This window comes from Schistocerca gregaria, chromosome 1 (genome assembly GCF_023897955.1).
Source record: "Schistocerca gregaria isolate iqSchGreg1 chromosome 1, iqSchGreg1.2, whole genome shotgun sequence".
NCBI lineage: Eukaryota > Metazoa > Arthropoda > Insecta > Orthoptera > Acrididae > Schistocerca > Schistocerca gregaria.
The window spans coordinates 831,294,286-831,315,877 of record NC_064920.1 but is presented as its reverse complement, the minus strand read 5'-3'; the positions used below and the strand labels follow the sequence as shown (position 1 = coordinate 831,315,877).

Below are 21,592 nucleotides of genomic sequence, written 5' to 3'. Positions count from 1 at the left end.
ACGAATGGCTAGCTGGGAGAAATTGAATGCCTATGGAGTATCGTCCCAGTTGTGTGACTGGATTCGTGATTTCCTGTCAGAAAAGTCACATTATAAAGTAATCGATGGAAAATCAACGAATGAAACAGAAGGGAAATCTGGCGTTCCCTAAGGAAGTGTTAGGAATCTACATAAACGATTTAGGAGACAATCCGTGCAGTCCTTTTAGATTGTTTGCAGATGATGTTATCATTTACCATGTAGTCAATTAGACAAGATATCTGTAGGGTACGAGAAATGGCAGTTGACTCTAATTAATGAGAAGTGTGACGTCGTCTGCATGAGTACTAAAACGATTCCACAAAATTTCGGATATAGGATAAAACACACGAATCTAAAAGCTGTAAATTTAACTAAATACTTATGGATTACAATTATGAATAACTTAAATTGTGACAACTATACAGACAATCGTGTGGGGAAGGTAAACCAAAGACTGACGTATTGGCAGAACGCTTAGAAAGTACAAAAGGTTTACCAAAGAAACTACTTACTTCATGCTTGTCCTCCCTCTTCTGGAGTATTGCTGTCTGGTGTGGGATCTGCATCAGATAGTATTCGTGTAAAACATTGACAAAGTCCAAAAAAGAGCAGCTCGTTTTGTATTTTCGTGAAACAAGAGGAAGTGCCACGAATACGAAATTCGAATTGGGATGGCAATCATCACAAGAAAGACGTTTTTCGCTCCGGAAGGATCTTCTCATGAAATTTCAATCACCAGCTTCCTCCTCAGAGTGTGAAAATATTTTGTTGGTGTCCACATACGCAGGGAGGAATGATGATTGTAATAAAATAACAGAAATAAGAACTCACACAGAAAGACTGAAGTGTTCGTTTTTCCTGTGCACTGTTCGAGAGTTTAACTGTAGGAAAATAGGTTGAAGGTGGTTATATGAACCCTCTGCCAGGCACTTCATTGCGAATTAAAGAGTAATCATATAAATATAGACCTCCATAAGCAGGAATTTACGTATCGCATCTATAAATTTCTAAAATGTTAACCTGAAAGTGAGCCTTCTGATTTTGACTTTTGAAGACTGAAGAACAAACTGCAGAAGCACATGTCGACAAGAGAACTGTACAGAGAATAGTTAATAAAAGTGTCAGAGCTGTAGAAGCCTCAGGATAATTTGTATTCATGCCTGGAAAGCATCGAAACCGGACGAAATTTGTAACGCAAATGGATCGTTTCGATAACGATATTTTAAAAGGCACTGTGTTTGAAATGTACACAAGAAGGAGAAACCCGATATCACAAAAGTTTGTTCTGGTCATGCACAAACAAACTGGTTTCAGAGGTAGTACTTCGTCAAAGCAAGTATTTTAAATGCAATTGGGTTCAAATATGTTTAGGAAGAGAGTTTTCAATTGAAAGAAGTGACCTAGGTTCAACATGAAACACTTCCCATATAAAGATGCGCAAGTGAAGGAGGTAGCTAGTGTGTTCCTTGATGAAACATTGGTGAATCAAAATCACTCCATAAATACCTACTGGACAATGAGTGATGGTACTGACTGTTTTAAAGTCCCCATAGGACAAGGTTCTGGGATAATTACGATGCATTCTTCTGGTTTTGTTCCTGAGAGTAAACTTGTATTTAGGTGTAAGAAAAACAGAAATGACCACTGTTCGGAAAATAGTGGTTCACTGAACAATTCTTGCCATACCCTGCTTCGAAGTCAGTTGTTGTAATTACCATACCAATAATCATTCAGCTGTTACAGAGAAAACACCAAGTACAATCATCAGGAAAGCGGGTACTGTGCTTTGGATGAGAAATAAAAACATTCTGGACAGTGTAAGACAAGCTGCTGCGACTTGTTAATTTATATGAGTCTCGTGACAGAATATACAAATTTTACTTTCTTGTGTGAAAATGTGGTCACACAGTTTTGTGTCTACCCACACATCACTGTCAGTATAATACGATGGAATTAATTTCAGTAGAGGTTAAAAGGCTATGTGGAGAATCACCAAAGCATTCAACATAACCATCACTGAAATGCTTCTGCATGAAGCAATAAATAGCGTCCAGCTTCAGCATGGGCAATTTATGCACAGTACGCTGAAAAGTTTCAGGATGAATATTTTGATAGGGAGATGGAGGCGGATTTAAGCCTTGAACCTGTCATCTTAAATGGTTCGGTCATGTACTTGGATAGTAGTGACGATGGTATTACGACGTAGACGTTAGAACAAAGTAAAGTAATAATATTTATCGGTTTTAGAGACTCATAGTTTAAAAACTATGTTTGTCACCATATCAATTGCATGCATAGAATAGGAGAAATTCCTAGTCTTTATTGATTAGCTGATTTTCAACATTATCAGTCCACATCCCCTCGACTTATTCACAGAAGATGGTTAACTGTTTGTTAGTTCAACGGATTAAATGCGGTGTCTCACTATATAGGCCAACGAGATAGCTTAAGCACATAGTGCCTGTTGAAACCGAAAAAAATATGATATCATACCGACAATTTTTTTCACTAGTCTTTGCTACTAGTAATTCCGTTTTTCCACATAGTGGTTTACATTGAACTACACTCAAACACACACATGTAGATGCATTATAAACATCTTAAAAAATCACATGGCGTAGAAGCTGTTGTCAAACAAACGTAATGATTTTGGTTTCATATCGAAATCTGTTTTAAAATGTATAATTTTCCTCAGATTTGAGTGTATAATACGATGTACCCAAAACAAATGAACCCGAGTGTTGCCCACTGCAACACAGTTCAGGACCACGGCCTTGGTTTGCCCACTCTCAGCAGCTACATATGCGTAGACCACCTCATTCTAAAAATGCTTCCCTAGGACTCCACCTCCACACGCGGAGGCGCCGTCTGTGGAGGTGCATGCTATAAGGCACCCAGTATGTCGTAAAATTAAGATTCATTAAAAAAAAATGAAACACCGAGCGACCAAAGAGCTGGCTAAGACGTTAATTATGAATGCACGGTAAGGCGCAGACAAATGAAAGAAAAAACATTCAATTTTTGTACAGTTTTTTGTTTTCACTCTCATACTCTCTCATATGTAGAAGGACAATGAAGATGTGTGATTTTAGGTATGAAGTATTTCGAGCTCTATGAATCATTTTTGTGCGTGAATAATATTATATTGAACAACAGCATCAAGTATTTTTTTTATTTATTGAAGTAAGTGAAGAACATACAAGGAGGATTTTCTTGATTATGACAAGCGCCGGTGTTCCCGGAGTCCGTCGCCTGCAGCTACCATTAAAATGTAAGCGAAGTCCGATGGCCAAAAGATACAAATAAGCACAGAACATTTTTAATAACACAACCATATTATATGCCACAAAAATGTGTCTTCATACTCATAGTCAATAATATTTAGTATTATGTATTAATTTATTCATTCTTTTCTTTTTTATTACAACTGTCGACCTATGTGCCAGAACTTCAGGGCACCAGTTATGAGTAGTGTTTGTTAACTATTGTTATAGTAACTGACGGTGCTATGTGTCATAAAAACTAATTGTCTGTATTTTCTTTGCATGAATCGTGACAGGGAGCAAGTAAAGCAAAAAGGCAAAAATTGAAGAGAAAATTTTTGAAAGGAATAAGAATTGGAACCAGATCACGTAAAATCTTCCATAGTAAGCTGTTTTGTTTGGCACAGCAAAGGTAGGAGGGTTACGTGAGTTGCTTGCATGGTGACGCTTGGTAGCACCTCATTTGATGTAGATAGAAACCTTTTCCTCATTATCCCCTTCCTTGAATTTTATTTGCTAAAAATCTATAGAAATTGTTCAGTGTTCTACATATTGTCAGTAAAAATGAAGTATTATGACACAATAGTTTAGCATAATAATAGACAGAAAACAGGCTTTGACATCACGCGAATTGCATTTGTCAAGTGTAATGGTTAGCATATGAAATTTTTAACATTTTTGTGAGAATTTTATTTTTTGCATGTTCATACAACATAGGCGAAAAATATATGCCCATTGTTGATACCAGTAGCGAAAACTCAATCAGCCAAGATGACATAGAATTGAGAGATCGAACAATCGAAGTTCAGGCACTATGCATGCCTACTGCAGGAAATTTAAGTAGATCAAAGATGAGTGTCGCAGGAGTGACAAATGATAGCGACGTTCCACAGCTGAACAGCCTTGACGACACAGTGTTTACAATTGTCAAGACAATGTCACGCATCTCCCAGAATGAAACATTGCAGAGTGATTACAATATGAATTTTGACAACATGTTACAAACACCACTTGGTCACAACACAAACATTAACTTGGAAAGTACAGCTGACACCAACCACAGCGGTGCAACTGAAGCACTACTATGACAGTTATTATCTAACTCAAAAAGTGAAATTTGATGATATGAAACACAATAAGATCCAGTGATATGAAACAATATATGAATATCAAATTTAATATTTTGACACACAATCTGGACACAGTCACACAAGATCTAAGTACAATGAAACAAGAAGAAAAACAAGTATTCAAGCATTTGCAAGACATGGTCTCACGGAAATTCGATGACTTAGCATAAATTTTCTCACTGAAATCGACAAAAATTGAATGATATGAAAACACTGGTAAAGCATGAAGTGCTTTCTGAAGTTAACAGTAACGTAATGGAGTTGAAACAGACGATAGATTCTTTTAGCAACCATAATGATCTAAAGTGTGTGTCATTTATGACGGCGGCCGAGTTTAGGTACGTTCTGCACATCTGATGTCACAAACCACAGTCAGCCAATGAACAGAGAACGACGTTGCCAGATCTCGGCTGCAGTGCAGACCATAGACGAGTGTCTTCAGTTTTAGAAACGTTCAGTCATAGATAAAGTAATTGAACAAAATCAGTGTCTTGTAGCAGACTTTCTTTCATAAAAAGTTTGGAAAAAGCATTCTTTATACCAATTGCTTTATATTCTATTAATTAATTAAACCAAACAAGCAATAAGCCTCCTAATTCAGGTGATAGCAAGGAAAGGTGTTTGTATCATTCTCACTAACCGCAATAAAGAACAGCGGTAATTGTTTATTTCTTATTGTACTTCGACGAAACGTGAGTAATTCATAGTCATACCAACAGGATTGTCGGCATTTTGCGTGATATTTTTAAGTCCTCCGGGAGATGCATTGAATGGCAAGCTGTGTTAGCGTTATGGTTAAAGTAAATGACTGTGAAGTAAAAGATTGTGAGTTCAAATCTTACTTGCTGCTTAATATTTTCTTTATTTAAAAACAATATGAATTTTATTCATCTGAATATAATTTTTTATAGTTTCTAATGGAAACTATACGCTATGGGCTTTTACCTCTGCAAACTCTTCAAAATTTCGTGCAATTGTTTACTACCTTCAGTGCTGCACAATAACTGCGTTGAACTTCGAAACAAAATTAAGTCATTTATTGGGAGAAGGTATCAGTCAAGAAGATGTGTAAAAATAAAAATTTTGGGCCAAATAGTATTTGTGAAATCAAATGATAAAGTGTGTCAAAGCAGTCGAAACACTATGTGTGTACACGCGAGCAGTGCAATGATGATAAAATCGCGCACATCGCGGAATGCGAGGAGCACGTTAATGCGGCCGTGGTGACTTTACTTCATAAACTGCGCGCTCCCCCCTAAACGTAAGTTTGCGAACTATACTATAGCGCTGCTTCTCTTGACGCGTGCAATTGGCAACGCTGCATCTCCCGCATTTGGGCGGGCATGCGCGAACAGCCAAGGTAAAAGAATTGAACTATAGTAGAACAACAGATAAAGAAAATCACAAACACAAGCATTGAAGCCACACAAAGCTAGTTGTGTTCGACAGTAAAAAAGGTAACCACTGTCGTTAACAAACTAAATAAAGACTATGAAAGTGTACCTCTAGCTGTAGGAGAGCTTACTTTAAGGATAGCAACATTAGAAGTTGACTCAGCATGTGCTAAGAAAAAGAGAGAGAAGATCAATGAAAATTTGAGTGATATCATTGGTCAAGCTAAAACAGGTACATTATATTAGGGTAATACCATTACAGAGAAGTTGGTAACAGATTGTAATTTGTACACAGATGTAGTAGAAAAGGTTATTCAGAAAAAGGAAATGAAATAGTGAAGAAGGTAGGGCCTAAACATTACTCTACCAGCGACAGAAAATAGGATCCGCCATCTTTTAGAAGAAAATATTACTGGATCTCGAAATATGCATTTAAATAATACACAGGCTACAGAGAACAAACCACAACCTGTTGGTATTAATCCACAAATTGTACAGAGTCCCACAGCAGATACCAGTGACAATTGTAGAGCGCAAAATTTAAACATACCCACAACTCCAATACCTGAACAATTACCAGCCTGAATTACAGGTAACTACAATAACCACCTAAATACGACCGAAAATGCCATGTGTCTATTAACTACTTTTGCAGACGAAGGTTTGCTGAGACATCGACAGTTTCCTACAGTCACCACCAAAGGTAAAAGAATGAATCCCGTAGTATTTATCAGTGCTTAACGTCATGCATTTCCACGCAACTGGACGGATGCATAGAAAATCAGATTTCTCGTGGGAGGAACTGAAGTGGCCAAACGTTGCAGCACTTATATCCAATTTGAACGAGCTTTCCTCGACAAATACTGGTCTGAGGCAGTGCAAGAAAGACTCAGACGCGAGGTTTTCAACCCTGCAGTATTCAATGGCAAATACGGTAGTATATGAGGATACTTTGAAAAATATCTGAACAATACACTCTACTGGACGGACCCAATATCACAGGTAGACGTGTTAAAAATTTTGAAAAGACGTTTACTATCGCAGATTAGAGAAAAATTAGTCACAATGCCAGAGCACGACACTGAATATTCTCTGTCAGTGCTCGATTCTGTCGACTTAATCTATGAGGAAAAGACTGTACCCGATAGAGCAACAGAAAATCAGGCACAACAACATAGTTATGTAAATAAGTCAGTAAAACGTGATCTAAACTCACGGCAAGGATAGTACACAGTGGTATGATTACGGTAACGGGGATGGAACAAAGAAACGATTTAAAAGAAATTTCCAAAACAACAGGGGAAATTTCAACGCACGGGCGAATTAAAATCCACCATCACAAGGCTCTAGGCAGATATGAATAGAAACAGCCAAGCGGAGCAGTGGCAGACGCACGGCATCAATGCCATGTCTTAACGCTGTACCGCAGCTGACCTCTGGGCAGCAAAATAACTGCACAGCTGCTAACGACACAAATTGGATGAAATACCCACACAGTGCAACTAACTGAAATGTCTCCAGGTAACAAATTAAGTCACGCTACGCCGTCGGAAAACATGGTTCAAATGGCTCTGAGCACTATGGGACTCAACTGCTGTGGTCATCAGTCCCCTAGAACTTAGAACTACTTAAACCTAACTAACCTTAGGACATCACACACATCCATGCTCGAGGCAGGATTCGAACCTGCGACCATAGCAGTCGCACGGTTGCGGACTGCGCGCCTAGAACCGCGAGACCACCGCGGCCGGCTCGGAAAACATGAACCGGTCGTAGTTAAGCCCCAGGCCATTGACCTCTCAGGGAGTGGGTGCAAGGCAGAACAACGTTTTGTAAGGTTTGAGAAATAAGGTGACATGAAGGATGATTTGTATCAGCGTGAGTTAGATATACTAACCTAATGTCAAATGCATTTTTTTTTTAATGGGAATTGAAGAAGAGAGGCCAGTTCCCAATATTTCCTGTCCAAAACGGCAAGGTACAAACTGCTACAGGCAGTAAGACTAGACTGGTGAAACATCAGGTACTTGTTCCATTACAAATTTAACATTTGACAGTGAAATGTAACTTTCTTATAACTGACAAACTTTTAGTTAACTGTCTTATTGGCATCGACACGTTTAGAACATACAAAACGCAGATTAACATAGGTAATGGTAAATGTCACTTTTTTTTGTAAAGGATCAGATCTGTTCTATTGATTGAGTCAGAACACCTTACGAAAGTAACGAAAACAAATCAGACTGAAATGTAGTGGTACAATATTCCTTAACAGCTGTATATTTCACAGACAAATTCGGTACTGAACAAGAAGCAAACACTGAGGTTAGTTACGAAATAGTAGAGCAGAAACTAAGTGTATCACAGGTACTAAATGAGATGCAACGACAAGAACTTTCTAACTTGTTATTTAAGTATGTCAATGTTTGCAGTAAGGATTCAGGAATAATAAAAGACTATGAATATAAATTTGAAGTCAATCCACATGAAACATTTTATGTAACGTTATGTCCTATTCCATGGGCAAAACGAGAGGCAGTATGGGAAGAGATCAATCGTATGATTAAATGGGGAACTTTACAACCTTCATTTTCACCCTATTGTAGTCCAATATTACTAGTTAGCAAACTAGATGGTTCTGTAAGATTAGCCCTCTATGCTAGAGGTATCAATAAGATTATAGTACCAGTACGCATAAAGCCAGCAACTTGGACAAACAGTTTCTAAAGTTTTACAATACAAAATATTTCAGTATACTCGATCTCAAGTTTTTCTACTGAAGAAAGTCGAAAACATACAGATTTATTTATTTATTTATTAATTTTTTTTTTTTTTGCTGAAGCTACGAATTTCGTGTTCTACCTTTTGGAATGAACATTAACTCAGGAGTGTTTATATCTGTATTGGACAAGGTTTTAAGACCAGAATTGATTAGCAAAGTCACTGTTTATGTAGACGACATGCTAAAAGCCACACTAACTTGGTTAGAACATATCAGGCTCATTGAACAGGTGCTTCAACGATTTGCAGAGTACAGAGTAACAGCCAATTTAAAAAAAAAATGTCTAGTTTTGGTAAGGAGCAAGTTAGATTTTTAGGACATGTATCAGAACAAGGTATATTACCTGATCCAAATGAACTTGAATCCATACGCAATTGTCTAGCTCCAAGAAATAAAAAACAACTAAAGGCCTTTTTAGGACTAGTTTCGTTTTTTCGTAAGTTCGCACCACAACAACTAATGAACAGTGATGCATTGCTCAACTTGTTACGAAAAAATAGGCTTTGGTTATTGGGTAATAAGTGTCAAGAGGACTTTGATAACATTAAGCAGGCGTTGGTCAATGCAAACATTCTTAGCCACCATGACTTGTCCAAGGATTTTTGTCTATGTACAGATGCCTCATCTCAAGGGCTGGGAACATGCTTACTCCAGATGCGAGAGGGAGACGGTAAGGAAGTACTCAAGGTCACCAGTTTTGCTAGTCGCACGGTGTCAGAAGCAGAAAGATCTTAATCTGTGTCTGGATTGGGAAGTTTGGCTGTAATATGGGCGTTTAAAAAGTTTGAATATTTTTTTGTGGGGCAAGAATACCTAAGTTTATTGTGACCATCAGTCACTGTCATTGCTTTTAACAAGTAAACTATTACACCGTAGATTGGCTGGGTGGTGTCTATATTTATAAGAATTCAGTTTCGAAATCATAAATATTAAAAGAAGTCAGAATGTTATTGTGGTTGCGTTGTCCAGGTAACCACAAGGTTTAGAGGAATTTGGTGAATTAACAGAGCAGGATGCAGAAATCAGAACGTTACTACTGCAAGGTACAGCACAACGGTCCACTTACCATACGTTTTGTAAGCAAATGAAAATTATACAACAACAAGAACGCAGATGGAGAAAAGCCATACAAAACCGTCAGCAAAATTAAAGTGGAAAGGTAAGGAAATGGTATCAGGAGTGTAATGGCGTATTGTTTCATAGGAAACATGAAATATCTGTTCATTGAAGATTATATCGATGAATTTATAAAACACACACATGAAATATGAGGACAATATGTAGTAGGCAAATGTACAGAAAAATTGCAACACTTCATTATTTTCCAAATTTGAAAAGGAGAGTCCTACAGGTATTAAGGTGCGCAACATGTCAAAAATCAAGACAGTCCAATGAGTCAAAATATACTGAGCTACACCCAATACTCACAGAAAGCCCTCTAGATATAGTATCCCTGGACATAGCTGGTGCATCTCCAAGAAGTAAACGAGAAGTAAGATATGTAGTAGTACTACATGATATTTTCTCGAAACATTAAAATGTATGCCATTAAAAATGCAACAGCCACAAATAACAGAAAAAGAATTGAGGGGAACTATTTGAGAAGAGTAGGTAAACCAAAGGTACTACTTACTGACACTGCTTCACATTTCGGTGGGCAAATCTGGAAACAATTTATGACCTGACAGGGCATAAAGCACATATTAGTAAGCCTTTTTCACCCAGAATCAAGCCCAGTTGAACGAGTCTTTAAAGAATTTAACCATTTTATTAGGACATACAACCCTCACAAATACACCCGATGGGTATAATTCGTAACTTCTTTCAGGCCAGTTGTCAATAACCTTCCACATTCTCCAACAGGTTTCACACCAAATGAATTGATGTTCCGGGCAAAACAAATGAATGAGTGGGAGTCGCCCATACCAAAGCTACCCACTACAGAAATGACACTGCAAGACAAAATCAAACAAGCCATAGTTACACTATAAAACAGGGACAGGTGTAGAAGGAAAATTTATAATAAAAAACTGAAACGTGTTGCACAGTGTTTTGAAGAGCAATGAGTCTTCTTACGGGCGCACCCTAAATGGACAAAATTTGGCAAACTGAATAAGGAGTGGCAATTACTCTATTCAGGACCATATGGAATTCCAAAATACCATATCCTGGGATGTACAGGTTCGTTTATGAAAAAACAGGAAGAGACAAGGGTCTCCATCTTCACAAAGATATAAAAGCATTTATAGAATGACGAAACGTGGTAACTTTTTTTTTTAATCGCAAGATAATTGTACATAGTGAACATTATTCTAAGTGTAATTTTTCTTCTGGAGAGTATTTTAAGATAAAGTAATGTGTATAGGCATAAGTAATTCTTTCGATTTGTACACGTATGCGTAAAAATTAACAGCAATGAGGAATAACACTCACAGTAAGTATAAACGAAATTCGCTTATGGCTCAGGTGTCGCTCGCTCAACATTACGCACTGACATCAGTAGTAGGAGAGGAGACAGTGACCTGTTCGCATGCGCGACAGACTGGCAGAGGGCACAACCGAAACGGGATTGCAGTATGTACCTAACTTAAATACAAAGTAAACGGAAATACTACGCAAATACATTTAGTATCTAAGAACTACGGAATCTATTGATATATGTACACAGAGATTTAATTACATACTGAGCTACACTCCTAGAAATGGAAAAAAGAACACATTGACACCGGTGTGTCAGACCCACCATACTTGCTCTGGACACTGCGAGAGGGCTGTACAAGCAATGATCACACGCACGGCACAGTGGACACACCAGGAACCGCGGTGTTGGCCGTCGAATGGCGCTAGCTGCGCAGCATTTGTGCACCGCCGCCGTCAGTGTCAGCCAGTTTGCCGTGGCATACGGAGCTCCATCGCAGTCTTTAACACTGGTAGCATGCCGCGACAGCGTGGACGTGAACCGTATGTGCAGTTGACGGACTTTGAGCGAGGGCGTATAGTGGGCATGCGGGAGGCCGGGTGGACGTACCGCCGAATTTCTCAACACGTGGGGCGTGAGGTCTCCACAGTACATCGATGTTGTCGCCAGTGGTCGGCGGAAGGTGCACGTGCCCGTCGAGCTGGGACCGGACCGCAGCGACGCACGGATGCACGCCAAGACCGTAGGATCCTACGCAGTGCTGTAGGGGACCGCACCGCCACTTCCCAGCAAATTAGGGACACTGTTGCTCCTGGGGTATCGGCGAGGACCATTCGCAACCGTCTCCATGAAGCTGGGCTACGGTCCCGCACACCGTTAGGCCGTCTTCCGCTCACGCCCAAACATCGTGCAGCCCGCCTCCAGTGATGTCGCGACAGGCGTGAATGGAGGGACGAATGGAGACGTGTCGTCTTCAGCGATAAGAGTCGCTTCTGCCTTGGTGCCAATGATGGTCGTATGCGTGTTTGGCACCTTGCAGGTGAGCGCCACAATCAGGACTGCATACGACCGAGGCACACAGGGCCAACACCCGACATCATGGTGTGGGGAGCGATCTCCTACACTGGCCGTACACGTCTGGTGATCGTCGAGGGGACACTGAATAGTGCACGGTACATCCAAACCGTCATCGAACCCATCGTTCTACCATTCCTAGACCGGCAAGGAAACTTGCTGTTCCAACAGGACAATACACGTCCGCAAGTATCCCGTGCCACCCAACGTGCTCTAGAAGGTGTAAGTCAACTACCCTGGCCAGCAAGATCTCCGGATCTGTCCCCCATTGAGCATGTTTGGGACTGGATGAAGCGTCGTCTCACGCGGTCTGCACGTCCAGTACGAACGCTGGTCCAACTGAGGCGCCATGTGGAAACGGCATGGCAAGCCGTTCCACAGGACTACATCCAGCATCTCTACGATCGTCTGCATGGGAGAATAGCAGCCTGCATTGCTGCGAAAGGTGGATATACACTGTACTAGTGCCGACATTGTGCATGCTCAGTTGCCTGTGTCTATGTGCCTGTGGTTCTGTCAGTGTGATCATGTGATGTATCTGACCCCAGGAATGTGTCAATAAAGTTTCCCCTTCCTGGGACAATGAATTCACGGTGTTCTTATTTCAATTTCCAGGAGTGTATATACAACATATTTACAACCAAAAGGAAGCATTATGAAAAACTATACGAGACGTGTAAGCTATGTGCTAACGATAAAATGCCGTTAGAGATATCAAATAATTTTCTTTGCCGAATAAATGATCGTAATGGGTAACAGAATAAACGAATGTCTACGAATTTAAACAACGTATGGAAATATATGTACAATGATCAGATGTATCAGTGGCCACCGGGTTACGTAATGCAATTAGTTTTAAGTTAGTTTTTTTCTTTCAGTGCATCGTCACGGCGCGGAAGAAGAGAATTACGTCGAGAGTAGCAGGTAGAAAATGAAGAAACGTGTCGCATCTCGAGTAAACAATTTAGTTATAAGGATATTTATACAGAGGTCATATGGCAAATGAAAAACGAAATGTCCATAGTGGCAGTGTGTTTCCGTGACAATTATCAGTACCAATTCGCTGCAGAGTTCACATAAACATTTAAGCATCAGATTTTACAAATACCAGTTAATTTTTATGGTGTCACATGAAATCTTGAATAATGATATATCCAGGTATTTGAGAAAGATAAGTCTACGATGGTTAAAACGTCATGTTTTACACTAAGCTACACGTGAATTGAAGAAAGCAGCATAAACACGTGAAGAAACAACATGATACTACATGGATGATTAATCGGTACAATTATTTTAATGTAACAAGAGTTCCTTGGCATCTAGTCCAGCATTATACGAGCAACATACCTCATAAATCCTTGGACCAGTAGCTGAGTATTTCCCTTCTTCCCTCCCCAACAAAGGAGGCGACGCCAAGCGTTGTTAGGCCATCAATGCGCAATGTTTTAGTCCTTTTTCCAATGTTTTCTCCCTCTTCTCAAAAATGGTTCAAATGGCTCTGAGCACTATAGGACTTAACTTCTAAGGTCATCAGTCCCCTAGAACTTAGAACTACTTAAACCTACTAACGTAAGGACATCACACACATCCATGCCCGAGGCAGGATTCGAACCTGCGACCGTAGCGGTAGCGCGGTTCCAGACTGTAGCGCCTAGAACGAGGCGACGCCAAGCGTAGTTAGGCCATCAATGCGCAATGTTTTAGTCCTTTTTCCAATGTTTTCTCCCTCTTCTCAAAAATGGTTCAAATGGCTCTGAGCACTATAGGACTTAACTTCTAAGGTCATCGGTCCCCTAGAACTTAGAACTACTTGAACCTACTAACCTAAGGACATCACACACATCCATGCCCGAGGCAGGATTCGAACCTGCGACCGTAGCGGTCGCGCGATTCCAGACTGCAGTGCCTAGAACCGCTCAGCCATCCATGTTGGCCTTTCTCCCTCTTCTACCTAAGGAAGAAATGAGCTTCCTTAAGTGATAAAAGCCTATCTATAAAATGAAACATAAATGTATCATATGCTTGTTTTGTGTCACAATAAAGTGATATGTAATTAATTTGTACACGTGATGTGAGCTAAGAGAAGTTGAAACTAACAAACAAACTGTAGTAACAGAACCCAGTTAATGAAAATTTTTATTACGTTTTAAAACTTAAGAAATTTATATTCATAATATAAGCGATGGATGGAATGTCAGTCATAGATATAAGCTATCATGTTATGCATATTTTTTTAACTCAATACTTTGTACGAATTTTCGTTGGAAACAAAACTCTGTATGAAGAAATGAACTTTAACGACAAGCAATTTATACTATGTTTTGGATGGCTATATTTGTCTTTCAACAAGTAGACGGTCAAGTGTGGTGATATGAACATGACTGTGCAACAGAATAACTTCTGATTATCGTGGCTCACAACACTTGACACAGTGACAAGTGAACTATATTTGTTCGCGCCAGTACTTACCTGATCGACAGATGCTGTTGATCAGGGGTCTCTCCGTTGAAAATGCGAGTACGACGAGTAATAATGACGCCCGCGCCGTAAAAATGGAGATCTTTTGCCACAGTGTCGGATTTTGAACAACACGCACACATCCACTGCACCCAGAATGAAGACAAACGCCACAGCAATTTTACGATTTGCGACACTCAGGTGAAAGTGTGATACTCAATGTAGAATCAACACTGAGACAGCGAGTGCACGCACTTGAGACGGCAGCTTCTAGCATGTTGACCGTTAACGTCTAGCTCGTAGCTGCCAAATCGGCCAGTGCGAAGCCCGGCGGCGAGAATGAAGCAAACTGAACATTATTGTTAGCGCGCTAAATTCAAATAGGTAATGAACTGTCGTATTATGCATATAATCTTTTAATTTCTTGTAGAAATCTAACATACGTAGGATAAGTTGAGATATCCACTCCATTAAAAAAAAAAGGAAGCCGACAATAAAGGGCAAATGTAAAAAAAAAAAAAAAAAAATTGGAACATTGTACGTCTCCATACCATGTCAACGTACAGTATAGGGGCAGTTGTGTAAGTACATGATCAAAGGCCCCCAGAATGCGGTAAAATTAAGATTTATTAAAAAACTAAAAACAAAAAATGAAACACCGAGCGACCAGAGAGCTGGCAAAGACATTAATTATGAATGCGCGGTAAGACGCAAACAAATGAAAGAAAAAACATTCAATTTTTGTACAGTCTTTTTCTTTTTACTCTTACACTCCCTCCTATGTAGAAGGACGATGAAGATGTGCAATTGGACGCTGGATTGTGACATCATACTAAGACAGCCAGAGTATTCTGAGTTTCGGATTGTGACATCACAGAGCCTGTGTCATTATCTCGAATCTGGGTCAGTATGCTGGAATTCTACATACTTATGGATAGCCTGACAGGTCTGAGCAAGATTGTGATGTCATTCACAGTGCTGCACCAGTATTTCCCAGTTGCCACGTTCAATTGCCATCTTGTATCCCAGGTCAGTCATCTCGGATTCAGATGACATATTATGCTGGTGCTCGTATTCCAAGTCTTGGGTTCTGATGTCAAGAGCAAGGGCCAACATTCCAAGTCAGCCAGCATGACAATGCACTGTTCGAATTTCCCACCAATTCATACTTAGGACAACAGCTCTATTTCCGTAGGAAACACACTAGCACAATTGGGCTATTTTTTTAGTTTCTCGCCAAAATTTGAATGTCTCGTCATTTTATACACAGGTCAATTGACATTTTTTTACAGGGGAGAGGAGGTTGGAGTAGGGAAAACCCATGACATACCAGTGACATCGTAGACGACACAAATTGCTCCTGAGTGACCCTTCCTGTACTACTTATGACAAGCAAGGAGGGTGGCAACCATTGAAACAAAGGCGCTTTTCACAGTGACAAGATCATATCACGAAATTTCAATCATTGTGAAATTACCTTGTTAACTACCATCTACATGAAGTCACTAGAAAAATCTGAGCTTGCAAGAAAAGATTTCCTACATGCTAGAGTGAGTGGTACAATAGATAAATACACTCCTGGAAATTGAAATAAGAACACCGTGAATTCATTGTCCCAGGAGAGGAAACTTTATTGACACATTCCTGGGGTCAGATACATCACATGATCACACTGACAGAACCACAGGCACATAGACACAGGCAATAGAGCATGCACAATGTCGGCACTAGTACAGTGTATATCCACCTTTCGCAGCAATGCAGGCTGCTATTCTCCCATGGAGACGATCGTAGAGATGCTGGATGTAGTCATGTGGAACGGCTTGCCACGCCATTTCCACCTGGCGCCTCAGTTGGACCAGCGTTCGTACTGGACGTGCAGACCGCGTGAGACGACGCTTCATCCAGTCCCAAACATGCTCAATGGGGGACAGATCCGGAGATCTTGCTGGCCAGGGTAGTTGACTTACACCTTCTAGAGCACGTTGGATGGCACGGGATACATGCGGACGTGCATTGTCCTGTTGGAACAGCAAGTTCCCTTACCGGTCTAGGAATGGTAGAACGATGGGTTCGATGACGGTTTGGATGTACCGTGCACTATTCAGTGTCCCCTCGACGATCACCAGACGTGTACGGCCAGTGTAGGAGATCGCTCCCCACACCATGATGTCGGGTGTTGGCCCTGTGTGCCTCGGTCGTATGCAGTCCTGATTGTGGCGCTCACCTGCACGGCGCCAAACACGCATACGACCATCATTGGCACCAAGGCAGAAGCGACTCTCATCGCTGAAGACGACACGTCTCCATTCGTCCCTCCATTCACGCCTGTCGTGACACCACTGGAGGCGGGCTGCACAATGTTGGGGCGTGAGCGGAAGACGGCCTAACGGTGTGCGGGACCGTAGCCCAGCTTCATGGAGACGGTTGCGAATGGTCCTCGCCGATACCCCAGGAGCAACAGTGTCCCTAATTTGCTGGGAAGTGGCGGTGCGGTCCCCTACAGCACTGCGCAGGATCCTACGGTCTTGGCGTGCATCCGTGCGTCGCTGCGGTCCGGTCCCAGGTCGACAGGCACGTGCACCTTCCGCCGACCACTGGCGACAACATCGATGTACTGTGGAGACCTCACGCCCCACGTGTTGAGCAATTCGACGGTATGTCCACCCGGCCTCCCGCATGCCCACTATACGCCCTCGCTCAGAGTCCATCAACTGCACATACGGTTCACGTCCACGCTGTCGCGGCATGCTACCAGTGTTAAAGACTGCGATGGAGCTCCGTATGCCACGGCAAACTGGCTGACACTGACGGCGGCGGTGCACAAATGCTGCGCAGCTAGCGCCATTCGACGACCAACACCGCGGTTCCTGGTGTGTCCGCTGTGCCGTGCATGTGATCATTGCTTGTACAGCCCTCTCGCAGTGTCCGGAGCAAGTATGGTGGCTCTGACACACCGGTGTCAATGTGTTCTTTTTTCCATTTCCAGGAGTGTATTTCTTAACATTGCAGTGGATGGCATTTCGTGGACTACACAATATTTCTACGAAGTAACTGCTCATCATGAGCTGTTTTATTCCTTCTAAAAATTACTACATTTAGGAAGTTATACTCCTTCGTGTGCATTAATCTCATTACAGTTAGAAAGTGACACCAAGTCGAGCGTTGTGATCGATTGTCACAAGTCATGATGAAGCATAGCCCCCTGGCCTGGATGGGGACTGAGGAATTGGTAGTGACTGGAATCACAGGGAGTACTGTTAGTAAAACATTTCTGAATAAAATAGTCCTTTATTCATGTTACATACTGAGTCAGGGTCGCAGCTGGTGAAAATTGGGAACGCTCTTGCCCTCCAATGATGTCAGTGACTGCCTGCTAGGGAGATAGCACTTGCTAGCTGCAAAGGGTGTAGGCGTCAGGAAGGCTGCAGAATGCCAATGATGGATGCAAGCTGTTGATGAGATAGACTGGCGCAGATTCAGGCAGTTTGGCTCCCTCGTGATTGCTGTGTGCAACATTGGGATTAACAGTGTTTAAATCATAGTATCCAGCCAGTCCAAAGTCGAAAGTATGTGCCCTCTCTGGGGGTGATCAGCAAAAATGACAGTGCACAGGTACCGGTGAATAGCAACAGTATGGTTGGGCAGTCCCCAGCTAAGGTTCCAAAACTAGGCTCACCAGGGAGGTGGTTACCAACTGGAGGAAGCGACCCAGCATATGAACCCACAGTGTGAAGATGCCAATCTGTCCACACACAAACTCCAGGTCAAACGGGTGCCTGAGCTACAGGAGTCAAGTTCAATGAATATGACTGGCTGTGTCATCTGGTATTGCAGTGGTCTTCATCTTAAAGTTAACCACTGTTGTAGACTGTGCTGTTCAACATCACATACACACCTGGATACAGTCATGTACAAAGATCGTTGGCTAGCACCTGAAAGCATCTGAGAGTGAGGGTCTGGGGAGAATATTTGTTCGTGTCTGGTTAGTATTTCTCCAACAGTAGCACTTTCACCCCAGAACTCATAGCAGGCTAGGGAGGCAGGATGTCACGATTGGGCGGAAATTGCTTCATTTGTTTTGACTTTTTGCTTGGTCAGCTCATCCACAGCAGTGTCATAAATGTACGACAATGAGCCAAATGAAAACCTCAAATATTTTTTAACATATTATTTATTGTGCAGAAGTGGTACAAAGCCGTATCACTTTTCAACATAATCTCCCCCACGCTTAATGCAATTCCTCCAACGCTTACAAAGTGCATAAATTCCTTTAGAAAAATAATTCTTTTGGTCATCTGCGCAACCACTCATTCACCTCGTGACGTACCTCTTCATCATAACGTAACTTCTTTCCTCCCATTGCGTCTTTCAGTGGTCCAAACATATGGATATCACTTGGGACAAGGTCTGATGAGTATAGTCGATGAGGAAGACACTCAAAATGCAGGTCTGTGATTGTTGCAAATGTTATACGGGCAGTGTGGAGTCTTGCATTGTCATGTTGCAAAAGGACACCTACTGATAGCAATCCAGGTCGCTTTGATTTAATTGCAGGCTGCAGATGATTTTTTATGAGATCTGTGAATGATGCACAGGTGACAGTGGTCACTCTAGGCATGTAATTCTCCAAAATGACACCTTTTTCGTCCCAAAAGAGAGTCAGCATAATCTTTCCTGCTGATGGTTCTGTTCGAAACTTCTTTGGTTTTGGTGATGAGGAATGGCTCCATTCCTTGCTCGCTCTCTTCATTTCCGTTTGGTGGAAGTGAACCTGGGGTTCGTCCCCAGTAACGATTCTTGCAAGGAAGCCGTCACCTTCTCGTTCAAAGCGCAGGAGAAGTTCTTCACAAGCATCAACACATTCTTCTCTCATTTCAGGAGTCAGCTGCCATGGTACCCATCTTGCAGGCACTTTGTGAAACTGGAGCACATCATGCACAATGTGGTGTGTTGACCCATGACTAATCTGTAAACATACTTCAGTGCCATTCAGTGTCACTCGGTGGTTTTCCTTCACTATGGCTTTAACTGGTGCAACGTTCTGTGGAGTCACAACTCGTTGTGCCTGACCTGGATGGGGAGCATCTTCCACTGAAGTCACACCATTTGCGAACTTCCTACACCATTCGTAGACTTGCTGCTGTGACAAACATGCATGTTACACACTTTCACTAAGCAAAAACCGAATAACAGAATACTGTTCTTCCCTGGTGCAAGTCGCAAGTAGGGCGGCCATCTTCATACTGACACTGTGACAGTATCTGCACTATGCTGCCACCTACAGGCCATTCTGCACACTGTTTGTAGCACGCTTACCAGCTTACAGGATAATGGTGCGAAATTTCGATTTGTTATTACAAATTTAAGGTTTTCTTTTGACTCACCCTCGTAATATTTCTCAGCATTACCTTTCAGAAGCGCTAGTAGACTGCTTTTGAGTTGTTAGCGTCCTAATAAGTACTCTTGCACTCTCAATACACCTTCTAGCGTAACGATGTCTGGACTGCAGGCAGATGACTCCTCCATCCTCTATGATGTCGTCCTGCCGACTGACGCAGGACAGTTAATTGTCCCTGCAGAGTTGTTGTGCAACATATGATTTATTGATTTGATTTATTGATCCATTTTCATCTATAGCTGCACAATGTGCAAGAGATATTTGGATTTTTATGTTAATATTAACAGTTTTACATATAATATTCCTTTATACAAAATAACACACATTAATATATCAATTAATGATGAACACTTAAATAAATGTTGGTACGCTGTATACAGAGAGATAAAATACAAATGTTATTCTGAATGAGACTGCATTGGGTTAACATAGAAAAAATTTATTTTTGTAGGTATTCATTTACTGTGTAAAATCAGTGATCAACCAAGTATGACTTCAATTTAGATTTGAAGTGACCAATGTTTTGTATGTGTTTAATGGTATCTAGTTAGGCTTTGTATACTAGTATGGATAAGACTGTTTTGAAATTAATTTGTGTTGGTGATGAGTGGTCTTTTTGTATGTAAGTTTTGCTTTAAACACAAATCCCCTACCGGAGGTGAGAGTGTACAACTGCATAATATACACACTGAAGAGTGTTGTAGTTGGTACAATTTTTAATGTTGTTGCTGTTGTGGTCTTCAGTCCAGAGACTGGTTTGATGCAGCTCTTCATGCTACTCTATCCTGTGCAAGCTTCTTCATCTCCCAGACCACACCGCAACCCACATCCTTCTGAATCTGCTTAGTGTAGTCATCTCTTGGTCTCCCTCTACGATTTTTACCCTCCACGCTGCCCTCCTATACTAAACTGGTGGTCCCTTGATGCTTCAGAACATGTCCTACCAACCGTTCCCTTCTTCTAGTCAAGTTGTGCCACAAACATCTCTTCTCCCCAATCCTATTCAATACCTCCTCGTTAGTTATGTGATCCACCCATCTAATCTTCAGCATTCTTCTGTAGCACCACATTTCGAAAGCTTCTATTCTCTTCTTGTCCAAATTATTTATCGTCCATGTTTCTCTTCCATACATGGCTACACTCCATAAAAATACTTTCAGAAATGACTTCCTGACACTTAAATCTATACTCGATGTTAACAAATTTCTCTTCTTCAGAAACGCTTTCCTTGTCATTGCACAGTCTACATTTTATATCCTCTCTACTTCGACCATCATCAGTTATTCTGCTCCCCAAATAGCAAAACTCCTTTGCTACTTTAAGCGTCTCATTTCCTAATCTAATTCCCTCAGCATCACCCGACTTAATTCGACTACATTCCATTATCCTCGTTTTGCTTTTGTTGATGTTCATCTTATATCCTCCTTTCAAGACACTATCCATTCTGTTCAACTGCTCTTCCAAGTCCTTTGCTGTCTCTGACAGAATTACGATGTCATCGGCGAACCTCGAAGTTTTTATTTCTTCTTCATGGATTTTAATACCTACTCCAAATTTTTCTTTTGTTTCCCTTACTGCTAGCTCAATATACCGATTGAATAACATCGGGGAGAGACTACAACCCTGTCCCACTCCCTTCCCAACCACTGCT

General features: G+C 41.2%; 1 protein-coding gene across 1 annotated transcript in view; it reads left to right on the top strand.

Moving 5' to 3' along the window:
- The first annotated feature begins 3,033 nt into the window (after nucleotides 1–3,033).
- Nucleotides 3,034–21,592, top strand: part of LOC126272032 (tektin-1) — a 151,714-nt gene continuing 133,155 nt past the window's right edge. Inside the window, exons 1-2 of the mRNA XM_049974550.1 lie at nucleotides 3,034–3,292; nucleotides 3,581–3,696. The gene's annotated coding sequence lies outside the window, so the exon portion shown is untranslated. The remainder of the gene's footprint in view (nucleotides 3,293–3,580; nucleotides 3,697–21,592) is intronic.